Source organism: Lepus europaeus, chromosome 2, assembly GCF_033115175.1.
Source record: "Lepus europaeus isolate LE1 chromosome 2, mLepTim1.pri, whole genome shotgun sequence".
Lineage (NCBI taxonomy): Eukaryota > Metazoa > Chordata > Mammalia > Lagomorpha > Leporidae > Lepus > Lepus europaeus.
The window spans coordinates 24,599,758-24,608,143 of NC_084828.1; positions in this window are offsets into that span (position 1 = coordinate 24,599,758).

Consider the following 8,386-nt stretch of genomic DNA (forward strand, 5'->3'; position numbering starts at 1 on the left):
AACAACCTTGTTGAAGCTTGTAGACTTTTGTAGCATTAGTCTGGAAAGGCAGGTATTTCAAAATGACTGCAAATGCCTTATGCTATTCTCAGTAAGATATTATTTAGCCTCTTTTTTATTTATTGTTACATTCCCTCTGTTAAACTTAAGATATATGAAATATACTACTTTAATCTTATATGAGTGCCCTTATTTAGTTAGTGCTACTTGTGTGTGTAATAACAAGATACTAACTTTTCTTCAATCCTTTAAACATATAATGAAGTTCTTATATAACATTCATTTAATTATTTTTTAGAATAAAAAAACCGATTCTTTCATTATTTCCTTTTGATCTCACAACTAAAAATGTTGATTCCCTCCTCCTTAATGTGCACGTGTACCCCTTCAACAATAATTTGTCACCTCTGTCAGGATCAGCTTGTGTCTAAGTGCCATTCAGAACCAGTTCTGGTCAATGAGGCAGTAAAGATGTATGGCTTCTAGAGTGCTCTGGCAGAGAGCTGTGATGTGATGTATGAAACGGAGGAGGTAGGGTCATTTTGCAGGAGACATTTAAATCCTGCAAGAAGCCCTAAGAACTGGGGGCATCTACATTAAAAAGCCATAGTTTCCTTGCATGTGAAATTAATGTTTTCCAGTGATAGCTAAACATAAATGTTTCTAGCGTAAATTTTTACAACTAGTTTGATTTTTTAATTAGCTTTATATGAGCTAATTTTATAGTAAATAATTTGGTTTAGTTTTGGAAAAATATTGTATCTTTTCATTAATTTAAATTGTTAATTTTTTAAATTCTAATAATAAGAAGAACCATTTTGGATTTATATTTACCTTAGGTAATATTAGTATTATAGTACCAATTGTGCCAAGCATAGTAGCTCGTGAAAAACCTTTTACAAAGAATTTCAAATACAAGCATTCTTTTTCAGTGCAGTTGAATTATGTAGACAGTTTTTTAAAGCAGACTTAAAATCCCATGGATTATATAACCAATATTCCAATAACTTGGAGTGCATTAGGTCATTATTCTTGTATACATGAGCAATCCAAAGCCCATAAACTTTACACAGTTTTTTGACTACTAAGTGGATTAAGTTAAGAATTTTAGAAAACAACAAACTATCAGAGGAATAATTATATTCTAGTTCCTGCACATTGGTTGCCTTAAAATATCATGAAATCTCTTCTGAATGTTAATTCTAGGAATAAAAATCTTCAATATTTTTCCAAGAAGCTACTATAACCAGATCAAATATAATTTTAGATGGAAGGTAATATTCAAGTTTCAGCATAATTACTCTAGAGAATTCTTCCACTTCCTTATTTGTTCAACTTTCTTTTTCATCTTTATAATCACATCTCTTAGAGTGGGCATTTGGTCCAGGGATTAAGACACATGCTGGAACTCTTATATATCAACCTAAGGTGTCTAGATTTAAGTCCCAGCCACACTCCCAACTCCATCTTCCTTCTAATGCAGAATATGGAATGAAGCAGCTGATGCTTCACATGGTTGAGTTGCTGTCATCCTCATGGGAGACCTGGATTGAGCTATTAGATCCTGGCTATTGCTTGGCAATGTCTTAGCCATTGTAGGCATTTAGAGAGTGAACCAATCAGCAGAACAGAGCTCTCTCTCTCTCCGCTTCCTGACCTAAAATAAATTAGTCATTTCTCTGAAAAATAAGTAAAACAAACAATAAAATAGTATATTTTAAAATTTTCTGTTTCCCACAAAGGTATCAGTTCCATTCCTCCAGAAATGATCACTGTTGAAAACATCTTGCAAGTCTGTCTATAATATGAACTTAGAAATACACATACTTTTTTTTACAGGTAATCTCATATGTGTCTTAAAATATTTCCATATGTGCAGATATAATTTTCTTATTTTTAATGATAACACAGTATTCCATTGTCTTTAAAGCATCATAAATAGTAATTGTTTATCCAACCACTTAGATTTTACATTTACACACATAACTCCATAGTATACACATATTTCTAGTAGAATTTCAGAATCAATGGTTCATTATATTGTGTGTTTTAATAGAACTTATTAAATTTTTCCTATATAACATTTTCTATAATTTACACTTTTTTTTTTTACTTTTCAGTTAGATTCTCTGTATTTTTATATTATACCATATTAGCTTTACTCTGCTTCCAATTTGGTGTGTAGATGTGTACAATGTATATATACATACATTTATGCTTGTAATTATTTCCTTCTGACTTGCTTTCTGAATAGTAATTTGCAAGTATGGTGTGACTATACCCTTAATATTTCAATGAATATTTCCTAAAACAAGGTATTCTCTTACTTAACTACAGTACAATCATCGAAATCAGAACATTAGCACTGACATAATATTATCCAATCTACTTTATTCAAATTTTGCTAATTTTCCTAATAGTATCCTTTATAGCAAAAGGAAATCCCAGGTGCTTCATTGCATTCAACTCTGTAGTCCCCTTCAATTGGGAACAGTCCCCAGTCTGTCTTTGTCATGACCTTGACATTTTTGAAGAGTACAAAACAAAGACATGAGTGAAGAAGAGAAGTCTTGAATTAAAAAACAAATCCCTGAATAGCAATGGGCCAGGTTTCCCTCAAAAAAGGCCTACCATGGACAGCACATCTTCATGGACTTTTTCAATAAACCAGTTCAATTACCTGTTCAACCCCTCATGAACATTTTGGTTGCAACTCCTCCTTGCTCCTTTCTATTGCTATTGCTCAAGACAAAGTGAGACAAAGAGCTAAACGGGGGGGGGGGGGGGGGGGGGGGCGGACGACAATTCTATTAGCAATGCTTACTAAAATCAAGAATGTACTTTTCCCTTAAAAGTGAGCTACACTTTTCAAATTATGATGCTAACTACTATTTTTATTTAAGAACAAAGGCCAAAGTATGCAAATGCATGAAATGGCTCAAGAACCATTTGTCAAAATTCAGAGATTAAATCCCTTTAGTGTTTCATGTATTGGAGTCCACATAAGTCAATCAGTTTGAAGGGATGGGTTTCTAAAGCAACATGAATTTCCCAACTCCCTCACAGTAAATATTTTATACTTTTAAAAATGTATAAGCCAAACCCAAATTGAAAGACATTCTACAAAAGTACTGATTTGTACTCTTCAAAAATGTCAAGGTCATGATATAATTTACACTTTTACCAGCACAGGAATACTTCATGTATTGTGCTTACTTTAGCACACTTTTCAGATACTACATTTTTAAGAAATTGCCATTCACGCCGCTTCTTCATCATGGACATCTTTCAGTGCTATTTTTCCAACAACTGAGATTATGATTAGCATTGCTTAGCAATAAAGTCATCTTAAATTAAGGTACAAGAGAGCTTCAAGAGATTTGTGGAAAATGTAGCCTTTTTAAATATACATTATTTTAGATAAAATATCATTGTACAATAGACTACAATCTAGTGTAAGCATACCTTATAGTCACTGAGAAAACAAAAAATAGTTTTGTAACTCTCTTTATTGTGTTATTTGTTTTATTACAGTAGTCTGGAATTAAATCCATAATATCACCAAGATACACTTGGAGTGTGAAAATTGACTGCTTCTTTTCACCCTTGCATCCATCTGGCATTATGAAATCTCTTATCTTAACTAATCAGAAATAATATTTTATTATTTTATATTATACTATTTATTATATGGTCTTAACTATCATATTGGTAGCTTATTTCTAATAAGTATCGCAGGATCATAGGTAATAGAATCAGGGAAGTTGAATTCTAGATTTCATTAGTTATAATGTGTACATTTATTTAATCATCTCAATGAAAAAAATTGTCTCTATTTTTGAGTCACCAACAGATATCAGGTTACATGCAAGGCAGATTTTAAAATATTTCAATTAAATGTGGGTGTTTGGCACAGCAGTTAAATCATTGCTTGTGATACCCACAATCCTTATTGAAGTGCCTGGCTCAATCCTGGTTCTGTTTCTTATTCCAGGTTCTTGCAAATGATCAGCTTGGGAGGCAGCAGGTGATAACTCAAGGGGTTCCGTTCCTCCCAACATAGGAAACCCAGACTGAGCGCCTGTCTCCTGGTTTCAGCCTGATCCATCCCCAGCTGTTGTAAGCCTTTGGGGAGTAAACCAGAAGACTGAAGATTTTCCTTTATCTCTCTCTCTCTCTTTTAAAATAAATTAAAATATAAATAAAGAAAAATGAAAATATTTCCATTATATCTCTTTCATCATCAATATTGTACGTGTTTTTTGTGACTTTTGTCTACTTCAGTATTTATTGAGAAAATGCTGTGATTTTTAAATTATGATCATATATTCAAGTACAGTGACTGATTTAAAATATTGAAAATTTCAAGAATTCCTCAGATAAAACTTTTCTGGGTGAAAATTTCTTAAATTTCTCATATGTTATTGGATTTATTTGATAGTATTTTGTTTAGGACGTTCCCATAACTATGGATAGAATATTTTGAAACATTTTTAGTCTCTTTATTAGCTTTGTTTTTAGGGTTACCTTGGCTTTGTAAAAATGAATTTGGATATTTTTCCACCTCTTCTAATTCCTGAAAGTATTTATGAAATATTGGTATTATTTCTTAAGTGTCATAAAATGAAAATAGAAAATTACTATCCAGGCAAGATTGTATAGTCTCATTTTTCCCTGCTTCTCACTGGTAAGTCCAATTATACATTCTGCAAATAATGCAGTAGTCAACAACTCTGAGAAATGGAAAGAAAAAGGCAGACAGAAAATAGCAAACTGAAGGAGAAATGACATTGAGTCAGCACCTGAATATGATGTTTAACTGCCATGGGTTTTAGAGCATCAGTAATTCTATTTTTTTCAAAAATTAATTGCAAATTTCTTGAAGTATTTTTTAATGAAGAATTTTCCAAATCACCAAGTGCTTGCTTCCTTTTGCTAAGCAGAACATTGACACATTTGTTTTCGCTCACATTTTATGATAAACAAGAAGAAATCATGCTCCCCTTTCTACAGTCTACTTGCAAGCATTAGCTCAACATCCAAATTCCACACTTACAAAGTCTACCTTTACCCAACAAGAACACAATTAATCCAAATGTCCTGCCATATTTTTATATAGCTTCCACTATGTCCAATAACGCGTTCCTCACAACCTGCCATCACCAGAGGCACCCTTATCAATCATATTTCTAACCACATTTGTTCATGACAATGTACGCATTCTCTAAGATGAGAGAACATTCTCTGCAACTCACCTCACTTTTTTGAGCCCTCAGCAGAACCATTTGTAACATTCGGATTGCTGCCAACTCTCTCTTCGTCGGAAAATGGTCTTTTCTCATTAAGCACCTCAAAGTCTTTTAGCCTCCATCCAGTTCCAAAACCACTTCAGCATTCTGAGTTATTTGTGACAGCAGTACTTCACGCCTGTGAACAAACATCTACAATTAGTTGTCAGCGCGCCATGACAAAGAACCACAGAATGAATGGCTCTAAACAACGGAAATAGATTCTCTCCTATCCGACTGTTTGGATGTTGGAAGTCCTAAATTAAAGTGTTACCAGGACTGTGCTCTCTTAGTCTTTCCTGCCTCTTCCTAGTTTCTGGTGGGTTCTGGCAACCATTGGTTGTCCTGGGCTTGTGGAGGTAACACTCCAATCTCTGCCTCCATAATCATGCATATTGTTGTACCTGTGTCTGTGTTTTTTCTCCTTATAAATAAATCAATTAGTAGATGAACACACATTTTAACCAAGAATGATCTAATCGTAATTTAATTTTAACATATTATATTATCAGAGATGCAATTTCCAAATATGGTCTGTTTCTATGGTACCCTGCACCTGCATGGAAGACCTGGAAGAATTCCTGGCTCCTGGCTTCAGATCGGCTCAGCTCCTGCTGTTGCAGCCATTTGGGGAGTGAACCAGTAAATGGAAGACCTCTCTCTCTCTCTCTCTCTCTCTCTCTCTCTCTCTCCTCTCTCTCTCTCTGCCTCTGCATCTCTGTAACTCTGCCTTTCAAATAAATAAATTACTTAAAATTTTTTCTTTTAAAATACATGAATTTAAATCTATAACTGTGCCTCTGAGCACTACTTATATCCTGGATCCTAAAAAATTGAATATCTGGGATTTTCTTATTCAATTTGCAATACTTTTTAAATATTCCTGGAACTTTTGTCTTTTACCTGTGGGTTACTTAGAAACATGTTATGTAATTCACAAATACTTGGGATTTTCATATTTCTTATTTTGTGGCTTTCTAATTGAATACATTTTCGTCAGATATATTCCATATGTAAAGTTTATTTTTTAAAATTTTTGAACTTTGTTTTATGAGCCAATATCTGTTAATTTCTATGCACATTTTTAAGTTATGTATGGTTGCAATTGTTAGGCTTAGTGTCCTATGTGTCAATTAGGCCAGGTTGATTGATAATATTATCTTCATCTCCTATATTAATACTAGATTTTTGTCTACTTATTATATTAATTACTGAAAGAGAGATGTTCAAATCTCAAATTTATGTCTGTCTCTTATTTAATTCTGTTAGTTTTTGTATCATGTATTTTCAAGATCTATTGTTAGTGCATACATATTTAGAAATTTTAGGTCCTTCTAATGAATTGTCCCTTTATAATAAAAATATATTTCTCTAGATTTCCTATCTAACTCTTATAAATTTTATATGATAATAATAGTCATAAAACTTTCCTGTGTTTACTGGCTCAGCATTATGTATTTTTTTACACTTAGCCATGATGTATCTTTAATTTTAACATGTAATATCTGAGCATTATCCTAATTACCAAATGATAATATAACATGTCCATGATCTCTGGCTACACACCTTGGAATACAGGGATGTTTAAAGAACTCTCTACCCTTCAGCTGAGCCACAATGTTAATGTCTCTCAGCTCTGAAATCTGTTATTTGTTCTTTTGTTCTCAATTTGGCAACAGCTGCTAGGTTGTAAGTTTTATGCAGTCTTGCTCTGTACATTCAGTGAAGACATTTATCATAGGAAGTCTGCATGTAGATTTCTACCTCCCTCTCCTCCACAGTTTGAAGATCTTGTTCTCGTGCTCTGCCCTGCAGATTCCAGTTTGCTGGTCTGAATTTTCATGTCTGCCTCTTGAGGTCATTAGTAACACCAGGCTCTGTGAGCACTCCGGCTTGTGGTCCACTTTTGGGGAAATTTTCACCGTGCAAGAATTGAGGTTCACCTCAATTTTCCTTTCCCTTCGGGATAAAGCTTTTATTGGTTGTTTTATGTTGACTGAAAATAATTATCTCACATGCTCTGTCTACCTTTAAAGTTCTTTACTGTAACATGTCAAGGCCAAAATGTTACTTTTTCATAGAAGCAGAATTTTTTGACTGTTGTTGCTCTTTCATTTTATCTTTTCAACCTTATATTGTTTGGGCAAAGATGGCTTTGACTCTATGCATTGCTTTAGCAAATTTTGTGGCATTCTCATATCCTCCAGGGGGAGCCAAAACATTAATCTGCAGGTGTAATGCATCTGTATCTCTGAGGTTCCTCTTATAATGGAGAATTTTCCTGTGCAACCTTTGTAAGATATGATTTTTTTTTTCACAACAGTAGATAGCTTACCTTATCAGGACATATACTACCTGAGGGATGATACCCTCAACAAAGATGGCCATCTGATCAAAATCACATCTAGGTCAAGGTGACCTATAGTTTCTTAGGAGATTCAAGGCCTCATGCCCTTGGAAGTAATGTTGAGATTTTAGAGATAAATAGGGACAGGTCCCTTATGTGATAATGTTTTATATTCAAGCTGGCAGTGATTTTGATCATTTTATTTGAATATTTTCTGTAATAAAAAGGAAAAGTATATTATTTACAACATACTTTTCCTTTTTATTTATTTGAGTTCAGAGTATTTGCTTATAATTTGGAGTGGTGGTGGTTAATTTAATTATGTTGCCTGAACTTCCATATTATTTATTTTTAAAGAAATCATTTTCCCTTGTTTGTAGACATTTTCCTTCCAATTTGTTTATATATTTAAGTGTTTGTCACACAGATTTTTCTGTCTTTCTCCCACTGCCAAATTTTGGCTCTAGGGTTCTATTCGTTCAAAATTGAATACAATTGTGGACAGAAGTTAAATTACAAGTGTTTAAAATCTGTGCTGATAATAAAACAATTGTAATAAGTTTAGAAGGCTACATGAAAGAAAATAGTAACTCATTCAGTCCCCTACAGTTGCCTCCTCAAGGTTAATTTTACTCCCCTTTAATCCTTCTTCCATATTTCTCCCATGTATTCTTTATAAATGCAATCCTATTTAAGTCTCTCCCTTGCATCAAGTCTGTCAGTAGCTGACCATGACACAAAACTGAAAGAT